This window comes from Glandiceps talaboti, chromosome 16 (genome assembly GCF_964340395.1).
Source record: "Glandiceps talaboti chromosome 16, keGlaTala1.1, whole genome shotgun sequence".
Taxonomy (NCBI): Eukaryota; Metazoa; Hemichordata; class Enteropneusta; family Spengelidae; genus Glandiceps; species Glandiceps talaboti.
The window spans coordinates 3,277,318-3,296,687 of record NC_135564.1 but is presented as its reverse complement, the minus strand read 5'-3'; the positions used below and the strand labels follow the sequence as shown (position 1 = coordinate 3,296,687).

The 19,370-nt window shown below is 34.2% G+C and overlaps 1 protein-coding gene across 2 annotated transcripts in view; it reads left to right on the top strand.

The window, feature by feature from the left end:
- Positions 1-19,370, top strand: part of LOC144447812 (poly(rC)-binding protein 3-like) — a 108,131-nt gene that overhangs the window by 40,674 nt on the left and 48,087 nt on the right. For both annotated transcript variants that reach the window (XM_078137902.1, XM_078137901.1), the window contains exon 4: positions 4,243-4,311. The gene's annotated coding sequence lies outside the window, so the exon portion shown is untranslated. The remainder of the gene's footprint in view (positions 1-4,242; positions 4,312-19,370) is intronic.

The window sequence follows — 19,370 nt, the reverse complement described above, 5'->3', positions numbered from 1 at the left end:
TGAAAATGAGAATCTGAGATTGGAGTGTTCACTGATCTACGGAGATTACAGAGATTCACTGCATTGTGTAAAATATTGTTCCTGAAGAATAAAACAAATGAGTTGGGTCAGTAAGGTTAACAGGCTTATGTTGCTTACAAATTTGTTAAATAAGTGAAACGTGGCTCAAATAACGATTCGGATGTCATTGGACCTTGTCCAAGCTAGTCTGACAGATGTTAAATTTGGATGTTGCGTGTACACGATGTATTTCATAGGTGTGACTGTGCATTCCAGCTAATTTCTAGTTTGAACTCTTACTGCATAGTTAGATTACTTAATTACATAATTCGATAACATAGATATTGTATTATGTATTTGAAATGTTTTCATCAGACTTCATATTGTAGAAATGTGGAAATTAAGGGTATATTAAAATTTGTAAGTTTATACATGTAGAGCATACTGAGTTACTAAGTCTATTAACAACATTTCATTTGGTTGGTTTACCGTGATTTTATTACAGTCTCATATCCAAGAAATTATACATTTTGTCAAATGCATTACACAATATTTTATATTGTCAACATGACAATTTGGAGTCCAGATTTAGTAGACTTACTTGGGCTAGTTTTACTTTCAATTTTTGAGATATTTTTTATCTCTTGTCCAAAAAAAACGCACATCTTTCATTTTAATCTGACTTCAAAGCTCTGCAAATCAGCAGATAACCATAATTGATCAATTTGTTTACATTTATATTTTAGTAATGATGCAAAATGAAAAAATAATAATATAATTTTAGATGACATGGATTTGAGATGGATTTATCATTTTCTAGGATTGAAGAGGTTCAGTTACACAGATCTGAAAAGTAAGTTTTAACGGATTTAAAAAAGTACAACATGGTAATACCATCGGATTACTAAAAATAGTTCTGAAAAGATGAAATTGTAGCTGGGTTGATAAGATCATGTTTTTATACAACATATAACTGATTGTCAAGTGGCCAAATATCCTGAATGTCAAAGAGAATTAACTCATGGTAATTGTCAAAAAACCTTGCTGGTGGCCCTTTTCATCTTGACTCCTAAGTCATTAAAGGTCTTTTCCTGTTGTGGTATTATGATGTTCATAGTGGCTTTAACCTCTGCACAATATTAATCCAATTAGACTAGCCTGGTCATAGCTGTCGGTATTGTGTATAAAAACCAGCTATACGTAGAGTGTAGTATCAAATTGAAAAGATGTGTATTGTAAGCGAGGCCACTAATGGACTTACTTGTTTTGTGTGTATCACCAATCGGAAGCAGGAAAATTACAGGTTTTAGTTGCTTTGCTCTTACATTTCCTAGACCAGCTCATTTATTACTTTTGAAATTAGTGACTTTGTTTCGGCTTTTGGATGGAAAGGCGTAAACTCAAAAACTACACACAGCAGATTCGTGTGCAATTTGGAATGATTCCTAGAATTTCTAGGAAGATGAAGGTTTATGCAAGAGATGACGTAAGAAGTATGATTTTGTGATGAAGTTGATGAAATTGATACAAAATTTTGTGCAGATGTTTGCAAAGTATATTGGTTATTTCTTGTATTGTATCTGAAAGGATATCAGTATTGTCAATTTTGCTGCAATGTCAGTTGTAATATTCTTTATAAACATTTTGTAATTTTCTTGTTCAATAAATCAAATAATTTTTAGAATTTTTGAAGACCGAATTGACAACTTGTCAATCATTCTTTATCAATAAGGGATAGAGTCTTAGATTGTGATATCACATTTCCAATAACTTCAAATACAGATTTTCTGATAACTCCTCAAGATCATGGGTGAGTAGTGTCTCACTGCCAAGATTCCAGCTACAAATGACAGGTTGAAAGATGTCGTCAGACATGGAAACATCCATCTTCTGATTAAGCCAACATTTCAACTGATTCTTCTCATACTTTACCCTAGTATAGGTTGTGTGATATGTCACTGTGGATTTAATCGTGTGTTTTCTCTTTAAAGAAACTGATGTTTATGTCAAATTAATGAATGTTGTTTGTTCACTGTGTACATGTTACGTTCCCAAGTCCAATCTTCACATCAATGGCTTATTGATGTTCCAGTTGTGCCAGTATGGTGATGTGTACACGTTATGTTCCCAAGTCCAATCTTAACATCAATAGCTTGTTGATGTTCTAGTTGAGCCAGTATGTTGATGTCGCAATAAATTGTTGTTTTTTTCACCTCATTCATAGTCTAAATAATTTTACCACTAAATCGCCATAGTGTTCATATTTAATATAAATCAATGTGAGAGCATACAATTTTTGCAAAATGTGTGTTACTTGCATGTAAAACAAAAGTTTTTCTGAATACTACCAAAATGAACCCGTAGTTTTGTCCCAATATACCTATTTCCACAAGTGCATATATTTATTTGGCTATTATAAGAATAGAGCTAAACATTCTAAAACAGTAGTTTTTGCAGCTTGAATAGAGTTTTGCTTTAAATTCAAGTTCGATACCAAAATAGTATGTATCCAACAATTATAGCCTCATAGTTTTATACAACATTAAAAAAGTGAATAGTGTGTTATCAAGCTGCAAAGCCAAAACATGCAAATAGCTTTGTAAACTTTCTGCAACAATCACGTAAATTTCTGTTCCAATTGTTGTTTTTGCAGTTTGTAAACTTTTTACATGTTTTTTAGTATCGAATGAAGGGAAGAATTTTGTTAACACAGGTTACTATTTAGGGATCATGTCATAGGTCATAGGTCATAGGTCATAGGTCATAGGTCATAGATGTCATGACATGATATAAACCTCTCTATTCCAATTTTTTGTTGGATCAATGTTTGCAAAGCATTCTGGGAAAGTGTGTTCCATCTTATACTGGTACTTGTGGACACAAACGAGACTGATTGATATGGGGGATTTTAATTACATATTTATGTAACTGAATTGTACAGTCAGTCACCATGGTAATGGGTAAAGTTGTCGTATGAGAAACCTTGCAAGGAAGTCAAAACTCTCAAGTCGCTGTTAATTGCAATGTTTTGTTCAAGCTGGCAGGTGAATAAAGTTTTCCAGAGTGTTCCCAAGTTCTCTGTGTTTTGTCTATTTTTCCCTTCCCAAAAATGTTAGGAGAAATGTGGGGAAATGGTAAAATGTTATGGAGAATTGAATTGCCAGATTGAATCTTCTTACTGTTCTTCAACAAAAACAAGGAGTGTATATTATGCAATCACGTAAATAATAATTAATCTTTGTATAATACTATCTGATTACTGATCACATTACTACTGGACTGTTTTGTTTATTCTTTATCTCTTTTCTCCAGTGCAATTTCTCTTGCTGAATTTGTGTTTGTGTTTAGTTTAAAAATAAGCATGATGAAAGTTTCCAATTCATTTACTCTCTGAGATCAAATTGTAAGTGAGAAAAGTAGCAGGTGTTCGCTTTTTATGAAAGTAGAGCAAGTGGAGTGAGTGTGTGTGTGTGTGTCAGACGGTGAAAGTAAATGAGCTGGTCTCATTTCCCAGTACCAACTTTTCAATTCTGACGTATACTGATATGTTTTGTAAAGTAAATAATCCATTATTTTGCTTTTGTGCAAAGTATCTCAATGGAAATATTATTGAAAAATGAATTCATTTCAGTGAAATCAACATATGTACATTTGTCACCATAATTAGCTCTATCTATATTTTATGTTCTCTTATGTACTATTACATGATTTGGTTCCTTTTGTTTGTATATATCATCATTTTAACCTCACTTTGTTTATTCATAAAACCACTTATTGCGAATTCATTGAATAATAAATGAGGCAATCGTCCAGGAATCAGTGTCTTCTTATCCCACTGAATGCCATAATGGAAAAATATCTGGTCACAGTCGGATAAATAAATGCGCTTTTGTCATAAACGTCATAAAACTTCAGTCAGTCACCGCCTAACAGGAAATTAGTGGCTGCAGACGCTTATATTTGAGCAGTCACCGTGGTTACAATGTCTCCAAGAGTTCTGGTGGCCAAGCGGTTATCCATTATATCAATAAATAATTAATAAGTGAAATGACTGTCCAAGTAATATATGTCTTTGTGTCCATTAACCTATCAGGAAGCCCAGAATTGAAAAAAAAAATTGATGTATAAGACCAGCTTTGAGAACATTCTTAACAGACAGTACCAGGTAACAGCTGCTGTTGAGACGACTAACAGAGTTGAAGTGACATTCGCAGTCTTACCTCGTTTTTTTTTTCCTTCCAGACTTTGAACCAACCAATTCCCGTACCAATCCCTTCCACCACTGCTGAACTGGTCCACCACGCTTTCCAGGTAAAGAATGAATCCTATCTCATTCAGATCTGAAATCCTTTCATATATTGTCGTATTCTGTTTAGATAACTTTTTTTTTTGCAGGTGTTGATTTTTAGTATAAATTTTCCCACTGTGTGTATATTACATACTTCAAATGTATTTTGAGAGTCATTAGTAGTAGAATCCACACAAAAATATAATTCCAGAGGAATCGTATTTCAAGTGACAATCACTCATTTTTCTCATCAAATATATTCTGAATTGAACCTTTTTTTTTTTACCAATATTTAAGTATATAACAATGAATTTTGTATCCAAGGAAACGGGAACCGTAATGTTTAAGGCATTAGATTTGTCAGGTGCAGCCAACGAAACTCTTCGAACACAATATTTCGCTTGGGTAAGGGGGATTGAGGAAAGATGTCGGCAATGCATGAAGTAAATTTAGAAGAGGGGAAATTGATAAAAAATTTAATGTCATATTCAGCGTTATTTATTGGTGATTTTTATGGCAAATATAATTTGGAGAGAAGATGAAACTGAATACTTGAGAGAGGACTGTGGGGAATGTGCTGATACATGTATATGGGGAGGGGAGGGGGAAAAGGGAGATGGACACATGATATTGAGCAATGAACAAGTAGATTCAGTGGAAAGGCATGACATGAAATGCTGCCTTGTGAGGGTAAATACGAACTGCTTTCACCCTTCCCTTTAATCAGCAATATAACTAAAGCCAGTGTCCACATAGTTCATTCACTTTTTTAGGGGCTTTTTTTGAATGAATTCAGAAAATTGATTCAATGGCTGTCTTGATTTGTATAATTCTGTCCTTGCATTACTCCCATACATAAATGTAGCCGCAAGAAATCATAACCAGTATAGTATAGTATGTCCCAAATTGTGCAATTTGTTGAGTCTTAGCAAATGCGTAACCGTTATACTGTACACTAGTCCCATGCAAAGTTAGTCTGGAATCTATGCTCTCCATGTGTCTGTAAGTGAGAGTTTTGAAAGAATAGCTGTTAGTCAGGAAACCCTTTTGTCATGACAGTTTGAGAACAGCTGTGGTCGGTGCAAAGCTAGCGCAAATATGCAAGATGGAGTTGAAGCTAATGTGCAATATGTATGATACGTCAAACATTGAACGTGACTGACTGACTTGCTGGAGTGAGGTACTTTGCACTAAACAAATGTCATGAAATGATAATGACTGTGGTTGAAGAAACAGAGCACCATAATTTGCCTTTCATTTGAAAACAAATGCATGTATGACAGGAAGATGTATTTGTATTTCAGGAAGTTATGGAATATAAGTTTTAAAGCAGAAATAATAGAAAGCGATTCATGGAGTGCGATGACATGATTACAATGCCTTCAGGGTGTATGTGAATGTCAATGTGTTGTTATGAATAGTTGTGAAAGTACATCAGTGTTTATTTATGAATGTATACATATGCACGTGTGTGTGTGTGTGTGTGTGTGTGTGTGTGTGTGTGTGTGAGTATGTATGTATGTATGTATGTATGTATGTATGTATGTATGTATGTATGTATGTATGTATGTATGTATGTATGTATGTATGTATGTATGTATGTATGTATGTATGTATGTATGTATGTATGTATGTATGTATGTATGTGCATCTGTGTACATGTATGTGTACTAATACATGTATAAATAAATAAATAAATGGATGGATGTACTTTTCTCTTCATCTAATCTACTAATTCCTATGTATGGTCTGTGTTTTCTACATAAATGTATCATTATAGTGATTGAGTTGGTAATCTAAATCAGCGTATTTGGGTAATATTCACTTCATTTCATGGTGCGATAATTAATGGTCATTAGTACTTATGGAGGTGTGAATCAATGCACCCCCCCAAGATAATTACATCAGTACCCACTGAGTACTCACTAATTGCAGTAACAAGGAACCCCCTGAGACAAAACTTTGTCTTACTACTGGGTTTTCATTTTAATGATGATACCTATTAGAATGAGTAAAGATATAATTGCATTGTTAATTCTCTTCGGTGGGTCACTTCATAAAATCTGTGCATGCAGGGATAGGGATTCTAAGTGGATGAAAATATCATCAATAGTTGTAGTGATTTATTAATGAAGTTAGTCAGCGGAGAAAATGTGTGCTGCTCAAAAGGTCAGAGTCAAATGAAACGCTCCAGTGCTTATTGAATTTTTATGAAATGATGGTTTTAGTACTATGACAACAGAACTGTAGTTTAGTCATGCATATCAGTGTCAGAGTATTGAACTAGTTCAGACTAATAAATACTACAGTGGCAACCAAGCTTTCGTGTACTAAGGTAGATACAAACTAAAACTATTATAATAATGATAATAATAAATATATAAATATAATAATGGTTTATTTCCAAGCGTTGTGACCTAATGGTCAAATTACGATTGTTACATTACTTTTTAAAACACATGAAGGACAACGATACTGCTGGTAACTAAAAAGTGTGAAGTAACATTACAATTTAATACAAATTACAATGATGAGACACACTAGAGACGTTGTAGTACAATATGGTAGATTATACAAGTCTCTGCCTCTGTTATGTGGATATAATCACCCTGTAATCAACATTGTGTCTATATTGGAAGTCCCCAAAAATGTATGCTGCAAGATCTTGGAAGTCATCAGAAAGGCCACCCTACTGTGAGTACAATAAAGCAAACATCCATTCAATAGCTTATATCAGTGTATAGCTTATAAATCAACAATAGTTTTAGTTTGTAGTCGGCCAAAACTCTGATTGCCACTGTCATATCCATTATCATGGCCAGAATGAAATAGCAATTGTGCTGTTGCTCGGAGATACTGTCAGAGATTGAATTGAACAATGTTGTACAATACATAAAAATACATACAAAAACAGGATTTTAAATCAAGTAGAACTTAAAAAAGACAAACTGACATATATACACGTGAACAAATACAAACATTTTATTTGGTGCTTGATTGCACTGTCACCATGTATGGGGTCTGTCAAAGTATAACCCAAGTAAGAATGTTCATGAATAATAAGTCAATGTTTTAGATTCTGTATGATGAGTAAACAAACATTACTATGGCTCAAGAATTATGCTTTTTTCATTAGAGTAGAAAATTATTTTTTGACAGACTTGGCGTCAACATGGAATTATTATTGTGAAATTTGGGTCAGTTTCTTAGGTTATGGAGATATAATTATAACATGTATTGACTACATATAAAATCAATCTGTAATCCACGTACATCAATCAATTGCGTAATTTGGTATCAGGAAAGCCTGGTTGTACTTGTTTTATAGTGTAGAAGAACTGGGTGAATACCAAGGTTGATTTAGGTATCTACAAAGCTGTTAGTAAAGGACAGATTATGTAATCTGGATTAGATTGTTGTGTTTGAAATTTGTTCAAATCGGATCTATCTTATTTATGGAATGTATTTAGGTTGTTTAATGTATCAGGGTTGATAGAAGGGAATTCTAACATAATTGCTTGTGAGGGTTAATAATCTTTGTTGGGAGATTGGGTGGGCTCATGAAACAATCATGGTGGAGGGGGGGGGGGGGGTCTAAAATAATTATAAAGTGACTTGTAAAACAATTATGATGGAAGGATGGACTCAAAATTGAGGTGAGAATCATCAAATTATCCTGAGGGTAGACTCATAAAAATGGTCATGAGTGGAAGACTTGTAAATAATTGTTGGGAGGGGGTACTTCTAAAAAACACTCATATACATACAAGGGCTCTTAAAACAGTTGTACACAGGAATTGAATTCCATGTCAGTTAGACTTATTTGAAATCCTTACTCCTATTTACATACACATGTATCAATATTACATTGTCAGACAAACAAACAGCTGGGATGTCACAAATTTTAAAAAGTAGCATGTGAAGTGTGAAAAATACAAAAATGTAAGTGGTGATATTTACCAGTGATAACCATGAATCTGCCAAATTATCAGTGGAAATATAGTGGTTGAAACATAATAATTTATAAACAAGTAGACAAGAAGGAATTGCGGAGTAGTTGGTTTGGGTTTGCTGGCTACTGCCCCTTGTCTACATCCCTGAGTAGCTGGTTTGGGTTTGCTGGCTACCACCCCTCGTCTACATCCCTGAGTAGCTGGTTTGGGTTTGCTGGCTACCACCCCTCGTCTACATCCCTGAGTAGCTGGTTTGGGTTTGCTGGCTACCACCCCTTGTCTATATCCCTGAGTAGCTGGTTTGGGTTTGCTGGCTACCACCCCTCGTCTACATCCCTGAGTAGCTGGTTTGGGTTTGCTGACTACCACCCCTCGTCTACATCCCTGAGTAGCTGGTTTGGGTTTGCTGGCTACCACCCCTTGTCTATATCCCTGAGTAGCTGGTTTGGGTTTGCTGGCTACCACCCCTCGTCTACATCCCTGAACAGACACACAGACAGGTAGGACTTGAACACACTTGCTGTAAAGTTTTCAAATTATAATTAGCTACAGTATGATTGAAAGTACCTCATGCTTGTCTTAGAGGAATGATTGACGAGATGATTATAGTAAACTCATGTTCATAAATATTAGTTGCTGTCACGGTTATAAAACCAAGGACTAACATACTTTGCTTTAACAAACGTAGCAATGCACCAAGGAATTTGTACCAATATATCCATCAGTTATTGATTTACAACTCTCAATTCATCGACCAAAACATGTTAAAACTACTCATCATAGCCATTTAGACTCTGTCTGAACATATAAAAAGGCAATGCGACTACTGAACAGTGAGTTATTTTCCAACAAAAGGGCACTTATACTTACAGGTCGAGTAACACAGAAACTGTTTTATTCTAATATTGACATATATTGACGTACAAGTTGTGAAATGTACATGCAACATATGGTGTTATGGAGGGTTTTCTATTCGTCCTTCCTTTCATCTAGAATGACTGTTTTATAGTAGTTTGTAAATGTCACATCAGATGTCTTATCAATGTTTCCAATACTTAGCCTCGCTGATGCCAAACATCGATAAAAAACGACTATATGTGCGAGAGCATTAGAGAGATTTGTTTTTTTAGACGGCAATCGGTGCAGCCCAGTGCTAATGGACATTTTGCTAATGACCACTGCATTTCAATTTCATTTCACAATCTACTGGACCCCTTAACAAGGAAAATTTGCCAGATACCGCAATCTTTTTTGAGTTCAGATGAACACAAACACCCCTCTTAAAATAGTAGAACAATCTAGGTAGACTCTTCTAAAGCTGATATGCTGGAGATTTTATCTTGTATGAACTACGTTTTCCTATATGTATTTTTTTTTATGTACATGGGGATTTATGATGTGTACAATTGAAATGAAGAGATAGCTTTGAAAGCTGTCCCACCTTTTGTGAAAGTTGGTGTACAATTGATAATAAAAATATAATAGTTGTATCACTACAACCTAACAGTTCAATTACTTGCATTTCATGTGCAAACACCCCTTTATTGAAATGGAACATTCCATTGAATCAGCAGAGGTAGCATCTGATTTTTGTTTTCATTATGAAGTGCACACCTCAGAGAGGCATCGCTGTTTGAAATTTTACCACTAGCGACTCAGCAGGATTCAAACAGAGCCGTAAATTGGTTTAATTAGGTCCCTCCTGTGAGTTCAGAGGAAATTATCAATTCCCAGTGGGTTGAGGACAGGAAAAATCTCAGGTAATGTTTCATTTATCAGTAATGCATATTATATCCATGAGGTGTAACGAAGCACACAGCTTTACAGAGTGTACTTCAGTTTGACCAGTATTTCAAAGAATATTATACATAATATTAATATTGAATGTTACATTGTAAATGCAGTACTTTACATTTTCATAATTTTTTTTTTAATTTGAAAATTTATTGAAATTTCAAAATTTTCCCCGATACTGTTTGTATAATTGTGAATGGTAGTCAAAGAACAGTTTGTTGTAATTCACAACTGTATTTTCTTGGTTAATGAATTTTTCCTACGTTGTTGTGTTTTTTCATTTTTTTATTAAATGTATTAATCAGGATGTTATGAAATAAAAAAATCAGAAATCTGAATATTGCTTCGGACAAAATTCATTTTGTTTCAAAGTTAGTGGGTTTAGGATAATAATGAACATTCTCCAAGTGATATTAGTTGTGATGATGTGATGAAAAACATAGTATTGTCGCCAAAAAAGTTGCTTTCATGTTTTGTTGACGCTGTTATTTTGAGCTAGTTTAAATCTCCTATTGATTAGTATTGACAACCAGTCTTTGTCTCTAAGAGCAAAGCTTGCGTTACCTGCTGGCATCATAATGATATTTTTTCGCCACCCAAGTGAATTGGGAATCACAGTTACCATGGCAATTACAGAGTGTTGGAAGAGATTCAATCATAATTGTTGTGACATTTACAGTACCAAGGTTCAGCTAGACTAACTAGACTAGAGTACAGATGTGAACCTTGTAACAATCACAAGTGACAACATCTCTAATGATTCTCATTTTTCATGTCAATATTAGTGTTTTGCAAAAGACTTTACATCGAAAAAACAATGATTTTATACTATACTTTAAAACGTTGGTTTTGTCTTTGGGATTGATAAAGGAATATATATATTTTATTGTTTATTGCGTTTGGACAATGTACATGTAATATAAGTGCATATGTATTATCTCCTTGACATGCCGTGGATTGATTGGATCAATTCTTAAAGTAGGAACGAACATATCAGTCATTATTTCAATTCATTACTATAAAACACCACCATTGGTATTCAATGTAAGGCCCATTTATACTTGACACTTGTTTGTGTATGTACACCCACATCTATATTTGCAATAGCCCAATTCATTTACGCAAGTGCCTCAGGCTGAATGAATTTGCATATCGATGACTCAATTTGCATACTTTCATTCTGGTATAATGTTATTTGCTTAATTGCTTTCAAGGAAATCATATTCAGAGCATGGTAGCAAATTCTTTTATTATATGTTGTAACCCACTTTTGAAAGTCATTCCATTTATGTTCTTATTTTAGGCTTTTGCATTTTGAATGTGAAAAACCAAAGTCTGTATTTTGTAACTTGATATTTATAAATTGCTTTGATAGACTATAAATAGAAACAACTTTCTGTTTTAATACCTGATGTTGCCAGACAGCATATCTTTGCTTTTATATTTTTTAAATGAACTCTTCTCATAAAACTGTTCCAAATCTATTTTTATCGCTATTGTATCAGATGCATAACTAGACTTGCATATTGATGAGTTAATTTGCATAACCAGTTGATGAAATATGCATGATCAGACCAGACCAGTACTTGTTCAGAAATATACTAGTAGTACCTATAAGAGTTTGATACAAGGCTATACATAACCTTTCTGTCCTTGTCACCCTTGTCACCAGTGTCTGATCGTATCCATATACCACAACTCTGTGAAATTGAAAATTTACGATATAAAGTTTTGATTACGAGGCACCACGAAAGATGAATATGTTACTTGTCTAAGCCCAATAACTATCATGATTCTAAATTTTATTGTAAAAATTTACTCAAACGACCAAGAGATGCTTTTTGATATGAAAATTTTGAATGCCCTAGGAAAGATAAATCTGCTGTGTTTCCATGGAAACCAGTGCAGGGACCTGCATTTACCTGTGGCTGTCTGACGAGTATCTGTGTTTGATGTGATGCAAGGTGGTGTTATCAGGAAAAGCATGAAAGAGTCTCCAGGCGCTATCCATTGACGTAATTGAAGATACAAATATCCCTCTTAAAATATGAAATTTTTGTTCACAGTTTTCTGACAAACACACCTGGGAAAATATAAATACTGTAAATTAGTTGAATATATAAGAAAACTTGCACACATGCGAGTCTATAATGTGGAGAATTTTTTGAAGAAAAAAACCCACCCACACAAAAATGATGAATTGAATATTACACTGAAATAACCAGTTTACTGAAGACACAAGAAATCAGCAACTTTAGAAAGAGGTAATTATTGCAACATGTATGGTCGGTTTGAATAAGGGAATGAACCTTTTAAGCAAATTGTCCTTAGTAATATCCGATAAGGAAAGCAAATTTAGCAACTTTTCTGTCGGTGTGTTTAGTTAACAAGAAGGATGAGCAAGAGATCACTGTGTTACATGTATTACCCTATTAGCTTGTGATAGCAATGAGCCGCACTGTGACATTGACCTCTGACATGGTCACAAGGTAAAGGTCAACATGGCTGCTGTTGTCATTTACAATATTATTGTCTTGTTAAAAAATCTCATGGAAATGTTAGGTTCCACTACTACATTTAATTCCTAAATATGATTTACTCATTTCTGAATACTTGTATTCATTGTGTATGCTAGTATTATGATTAAAAACATGCTATTCCTGCCCAAGCCCCATTTTGTAGGTGTTTATGTTAAACATGTGTTATGTTGCACATTTTAGGCAATCGTCTCTTCTCATTTTCCAGGGCTTTTGCAAAAAGCAACTACACAGATAAATATAATTTTGTCAACATGAAATGTTAAATACTGCCCTCAAGTGGTTAAGCTTTTGTTAGTCATTGTGCAGCACTCTATAGTATAGAGAGGTCTGGATAAGGTAAAGAAAATTGGTTGCAAGGTACAATTTGTTTTGAATATAAGAACGGATTAATATTTGATATGCAAGACATACCTGGGTCCCTGGAGTACTTCCTTCACTTCTTGGCTTTTGTTACTGGCGCCCCAAACACCATCGTTTTTGTACATGTCGAAAATCACTGTAATGTTCAGAGTTAGCTGCTGGAAGTCAAAATAATAGTATACAGCTCCATATATTAATGCAGTTTTCTTTTAAAGTTTGGTAACCATGGTTAAAAACCCGAAAATCTAGTAAAATTTGTATTTTTCTTTATCTTGTGCCATAATTTTGGTGAGGAACCCTGCTAAAAGTATCTAGGTATAAACTTTATCTATTGTGCTTCCAAAATACCCTGCTGTTTAACTTTGTCGGATGGGTACAACCACCCAGAATTCTATGAATGTTTGTTGTTGATGCAAGTGGTGAAACACATAAAAGTGGCATTTTTTGTTATCTTGTACCATAATTTTAGTGAATAACTGTGCTCACTGGGGAATATACCTACTTTTACCTGTACTAGAAATACCCTGCTGTTGATTTAGAATTCTGTTGATATTGTGTGAAACAGTCACAATCCAATCAGTTGTAGCTTAAGCCTTCAATTCACTAAATTTGTGTGTTGTCAATGTATGCGAGCAGACACACTTCGCAAAGTTACCTCAGTTGCGGTAACTTCCCGTAGTCTGCAGAGAAGTAGAGTTACAATGGTCAGATGGGTACAACCACCCAGAATTCTATGAATGTTTGTTGACTGTGGTCCTTATCAGGTCCTTATCAGTAACAGCATGACAGTTGTTTACAAGAAAACCATTGATTTGTTGATCATTCTTCTTGACCCTTGGTGGATTAACTCCCCTGTGGTATGTTGTTATCAGACTAGGACAGCCATTATAACCATCACTTGACCTCATAATGGTGGCAGTTATGGCAGTACAAGTATTTTCATCTGTCCTGGTGAACAGTGTAAGATTTTTATCAACTCTTTGGATACTAATGTGTTGGTTATCAGTGAGGTCCTCTACTTCAGTTATTGTTTGACCTTATGATGATGTTAATAGCAGTGAATAAGTATTTCTGTCTGTCTGTCTGTCTGTCTGTCTGTCTGTCTGTCTGTCTGTCTGTCTGTCTGTCTGTCTGTCTGTCTGTCTGTGTGGTTTCTGATGTGACTTTCTTGTCAGAGCAAGATTTTCATGTGCCATTACTTGCTTTAGAGTTTCTTATCAAAGCTATAACGCTAACCCGTTTTGACAACATGACATATGTCAGAGAGAGAGAGAGAGAGAGAGAGAGAGAGAGAGAGAGAGAGAGAGAGAGAGAGAGAGAGAGAGAGAGAGAGAGAGAGAGAGAGAGAGAGAGAGAGAGAGAGACAGACAGACAGACAGACAGATACAGACAGACAGATACAGACAGACAGATACAGACAGACAGACAGCACAGAAACTGACTCAACATACTGGCTTGACAACTCTGGTGAATGACATTTTGGATTGGGGAGTACATTTTTTGTACCTGGTAGAACACAGTGGCATAAAGTCTGTATAAGTTAGGCCACATGTCTTTTTGGCTAAATTCAGTATACATGTACATAATGTACATACATAATGCATACTAAAGCCAAGATGATTTAGTTCATAAAACAATAAAGATCATGTCAAATTGAACTTGTTCACAGAGAATGTAGACTGTACTCCTGTCATCATGTAAGAAAATGAATTTGACTGATGTGTTGTAGGACCAGGGTCTCTTCAGATCACATACTTCTATGTCATTACATACTAAGTACCATCATTTTAAAATCATAAATCGTCCTCCCCAGACATACTATTCAGAAATCTAAAGCTGAAACTCGATCAGAAAGGATGAAATTCGATCAGAAAGGATGAAATTCAATACTTCATCATCAAATTTCAATACTTGCAATCTTATTTTGTAAATTGAGTCAATTGCAGAGGCGGTTCTCAGAAATGTGTTGAATGTACAGCGATATCTTGTATTGTACATTATTATTGATGGACCACTTAGACCAAGGGACTCTGGGACCATTGTCAGATTGACTTTTAAAAGGAACTCTTCAAGATAAAACTCTGAAAAGGGCAAAGAATTCGTCAAATACATCTGCGATCAGCACAAAAGATGCTTTCTAATAAGAGTTCTTGAGATTCTGTAATTGCTTCCACTTGAAATCGGTGTACAAATAAAAGTTTGTCTGATGAAAAGATGAAAAATTTACTGTTTTACAGATTCTAATTTCTCAATATCTAGATATTCATTACTGATTACATTCAAAATTTTCCTTTTTAGACACAGATAAGAACAAATCTGTTTACAGAAAAATTCCAACTTTCTAAAATGTAGATATTCATCTTTGAAAACAAGTAGTATCCTGTCTTCTAAATTCTTTTAGTTTGGTGGTGCCACCCGTGGGGAAGGGGAGGAGAGTGGTTTGAACCATTTTAGTCTCGTTTGATAAAGACAAATTTTTATTTTTATGGAATTTTTATTGTGCCCTTAAATACAAATATTTCTTTAAAAAAAATGTCAAATTGAGAAATGGAATAATTTTCATTATACACAAATATGGTACATGGCACTAAAGTACATGTTAAGTGAACCAAGGGCTTTGTACTCTCAGTAATAAGATCTACCGGTATGACCGTGGATAAAAAATATCAAACTGTTGCCTTAAATTGAAAGATAAAAATAGCCCACTGTACTACTTATATGTCCACAAGTACTTTTCTTCATCATCGTTCCATTCACAGTCTTACTTCATCATACTTCAGAAAATCTCTAAGGCTAACCTTTCAAATGTTCAATATTAAGTTTTGTTGCCACCAAGAAAGTATGTACAATCGCTGAATGATGTCAATAACAGAGTTCTCATTTGCTTCCCATCATTTCATGAAATGCGTTATGTCAAATACAAATAGTGACTGTACTTCATTCTGTATACAATCTTATTCATATGACAACCTTTGGTCTATTTTGCTCTACTCTTTGTTGTAGATGTGTTGGAAGCAATTAATACCAAGTGTAGGTTACGGGTATAATAATTTGACTCCACTAAATGTATTATTTCAGAACATATATGAATGATTCTTTTTGCAACTTGAATGGGTGTTGCGGTCACCAATATGATGGTGATGATGAAGAGTTGCAACAGAATGTATTATATTTCAAAGGTAAAACTGTTCGGGCTGTACTTCTGCAGTATATGTCACTGAAGTGTAACAGTGCTGTAACAGGGATGTGACAACAAAGGAGTTACAGCAATGTGACAGTAGTGTATCAGTTATGGAACAAGAAAGTTACAGTGCTGAACCAATAGATCTCTAGTTACACTGCTGCTACAGCCCTGCAACAACCCAGTTATGTAACAGCATTGTAAACATTTGGCTGTTTAACTCTCTGGCAAGACTGGACAGAGGAAAAGAGTGAAGGCACTACACAAATTATTCAAATAAAACCCATCAACATTATAAAATATAAGTAAAAACATTTCTTACCATACAATTTACAAATGTACACTTACTCTTTAATAGATATGATATCTATATTGTCTTTTAAAATTAAAAACGATATTGATTTCTAGTATGTGAAGCCGAACATTTAATTAAATGACGTTACATCAAATACTATGACAGAACTTATTGATGTCAAGTGCAAATGTGGCATCCTCAAGGTATTAGCACAAGTGCTTTCACTGTTCTCTGTTGTACTTTCACAAATGTAGCAAGTGAAAGTGCAGCCAGAAATATTGCAAGTACGAGTGCAAATACCCATGAGTATACGTACTGGCACTCACATGACATGTATACATTGTAGTTCAGTTGTTATTTCATGTTTTCTAAAACAGCAAATTTCTGTGAAAATCATTTGTGCAATCATGAGATTTGCACAAAGAACGATTGATTGCTCATTTGCATATCATTTGCATGTAGATATGTAAAATGATTTCACTATTGTACAATGTACTGCTGTGCAATATTACTAGTGTGTACATGCACCAGTGCAAGTAATCACCGCTACATATGTAGTAATTCACATGCTTAATGTAGTTTAGACAGACATAGTCCTACAACATCTGTTTGAGGACAAATTCTTGTATGTGTGGAATGCTTAGAAATGATTAGGCAATCTGAATGTGTAAATAAATGATACATCAAAAATCCACTCTCAGAGAAACAGTTTTGAAATTAATGAACCATAACATGCTTTTCAATTACATGCAATGAAACAATAGTTCCTGAGATAACGTCCCTGATGATTTAAATTCAATTTGTCGATTATAATTAACTATGGAAACTCATGAATCGGGAAACAAAATAAGTAAAAAAATAACTTGAAATTAATAAACCATAATGCACGTTTTGAAACTGTTTTGTTAAATATAATGATTTCTTGTAATATCGTACACTCTGAAAAGTCAAACGAAACAAATAATATATGAGATAATATATGAAATAAGGTCCATTATGTTGGGAATTCCATTTGTTGTTTATCATGCAGTTATGGAAACTCTCAAAATTAATGAAATGGTAACAAGATATTTAAAATGACATGAAATTAACAAACCATAATGTACATTTCATAGTTTGGTATTAGATTTATTGTACCATGTTATGTATACTGCTACACAAATATGTTTACCCACAGGTGATTCAATACTGTTCAGGGTGTGAAATATTACAAGTCATTATATCTTAACAAAACAGTTTCAAAAGACATTCTAGTTGTAGCATTAACATGAAGTGAAACAATATAGTGTCTGAGATTGCATCCGCTATGACGTCAATTTCATTTGCTTCATTTCGCGCTCTCATGAAAATCAATACAAGTCATTTTCATCATTCAATATTTTAATTCATAACTGCTGTCACTTGTCTAGTGATGAAAGATGACAATGCTGGCACAGATTAATTAGGCTAAGTGACAAGGAACGGATTGTTGTATTGTATGCGACATGAGATGATCGATATGTGAATCTTCTGCTGTTACAATCACGTTTTGTTAACTGTGTACGTTACATGTCAAATATGTTGTGTATTCCTCACAGGTATTGTTATATACATCTGAAATTAAGTCCATAAATTGGTCTACGTGTACTTTCAGTTCTGACTAAGATGATGTGGTTTTTTTAGAATTCAATAATGGTCATGAGCAGCAGAGAATCTGTGTATGTCATATTTGATTTAATATTTTGATAAAATACATGATGGCAAACACTTCGCAGAGTGGATTACATTGGGATCAGTTGAGTCTATTGTTGAGTGATTTCTTTTAAACTGTAATATGTTGATGTCCAAAATTATTATGACTTATCGCATTGATTTGAGGATAAAACCTCGCTGAATTATTGATGTGTTTGTACCTGTAGTGTAGAGAGTTATTCCTCAAAGTATATTGTACACCATTGATAATAAAATGAGTTTAAATATGAGTCCTGTAAGAATTTGACATATCACAGAGATGGCCATATTTACTGTACCCGTGTGTGTGGGAATTGAGTTGTGAGGAATGTACAGATGGGTTCAAGTTTGATGGATTCTCTCTCTACAGGTTAGCGGTAAGAAAACTTAGAAAGACTGATGAGAACGTACTGTGTTGTATGTAATATATCTGCCATATACTGTATTACTTGAGGGTATTGTTTTCAGTCATGAAATGCACTTGTAGGCCATAGAGCTAGGGGGTCCTGTACTTGTAGGCCATAGAGCTAGGGGGTCCTGCACTTATAGGCCATAGAGCTAGGGGGTCCTGCATTTTGACAAAATAAATAGTTGATAGTGAAAAAAGAACAGCATACTTGTGTTACAGAAGCAAAAATCTTGTCTCTCAAAAGAAATGATTAATTGTAACTGTATAGCCCTACACGGTATGGTTAATTTCGGGACCAAGATATTCAACTTCTAGAAAACAATCTGCCAATGATAATTGCACTTACTAAATTCTGTGACCAATATATTCAATTTTCCCTCCAAAAATAGAATGAGGAATATTTATTGACAGGTACTATGACAGTGTATATATTGTGACTAAAAAAATCGAAATTCTCTCCTAAAAATTTATCAAGAAATATGTACTTCATTATTCATCTTGCCTGCTATACTGTGACTAAAGAGGTAGAATGCCATTTACATTTTGTCACCAACATTCAATTTTTGTCAAAAATGACCAAGAAAAGAATCCACATATCTTCTAAAAAATGAGGAGTAAGCAGATAAATTTTGTGTATACACTTTTTTGTTGTCTTTGCCTATTTCCTGATAAAATTTAAAATACTACAAAAACCGTTGTTGTACATGTACTAAAATGGTGACATATTTCACATTACATGTAATTAGTACACCAAGTGATTGACCTGTAAATGTAACCGCAAAATCAATCTTTGATTTCACATGAAGAATTGTTGATGGAATAATTAAATGCCCACTTGTA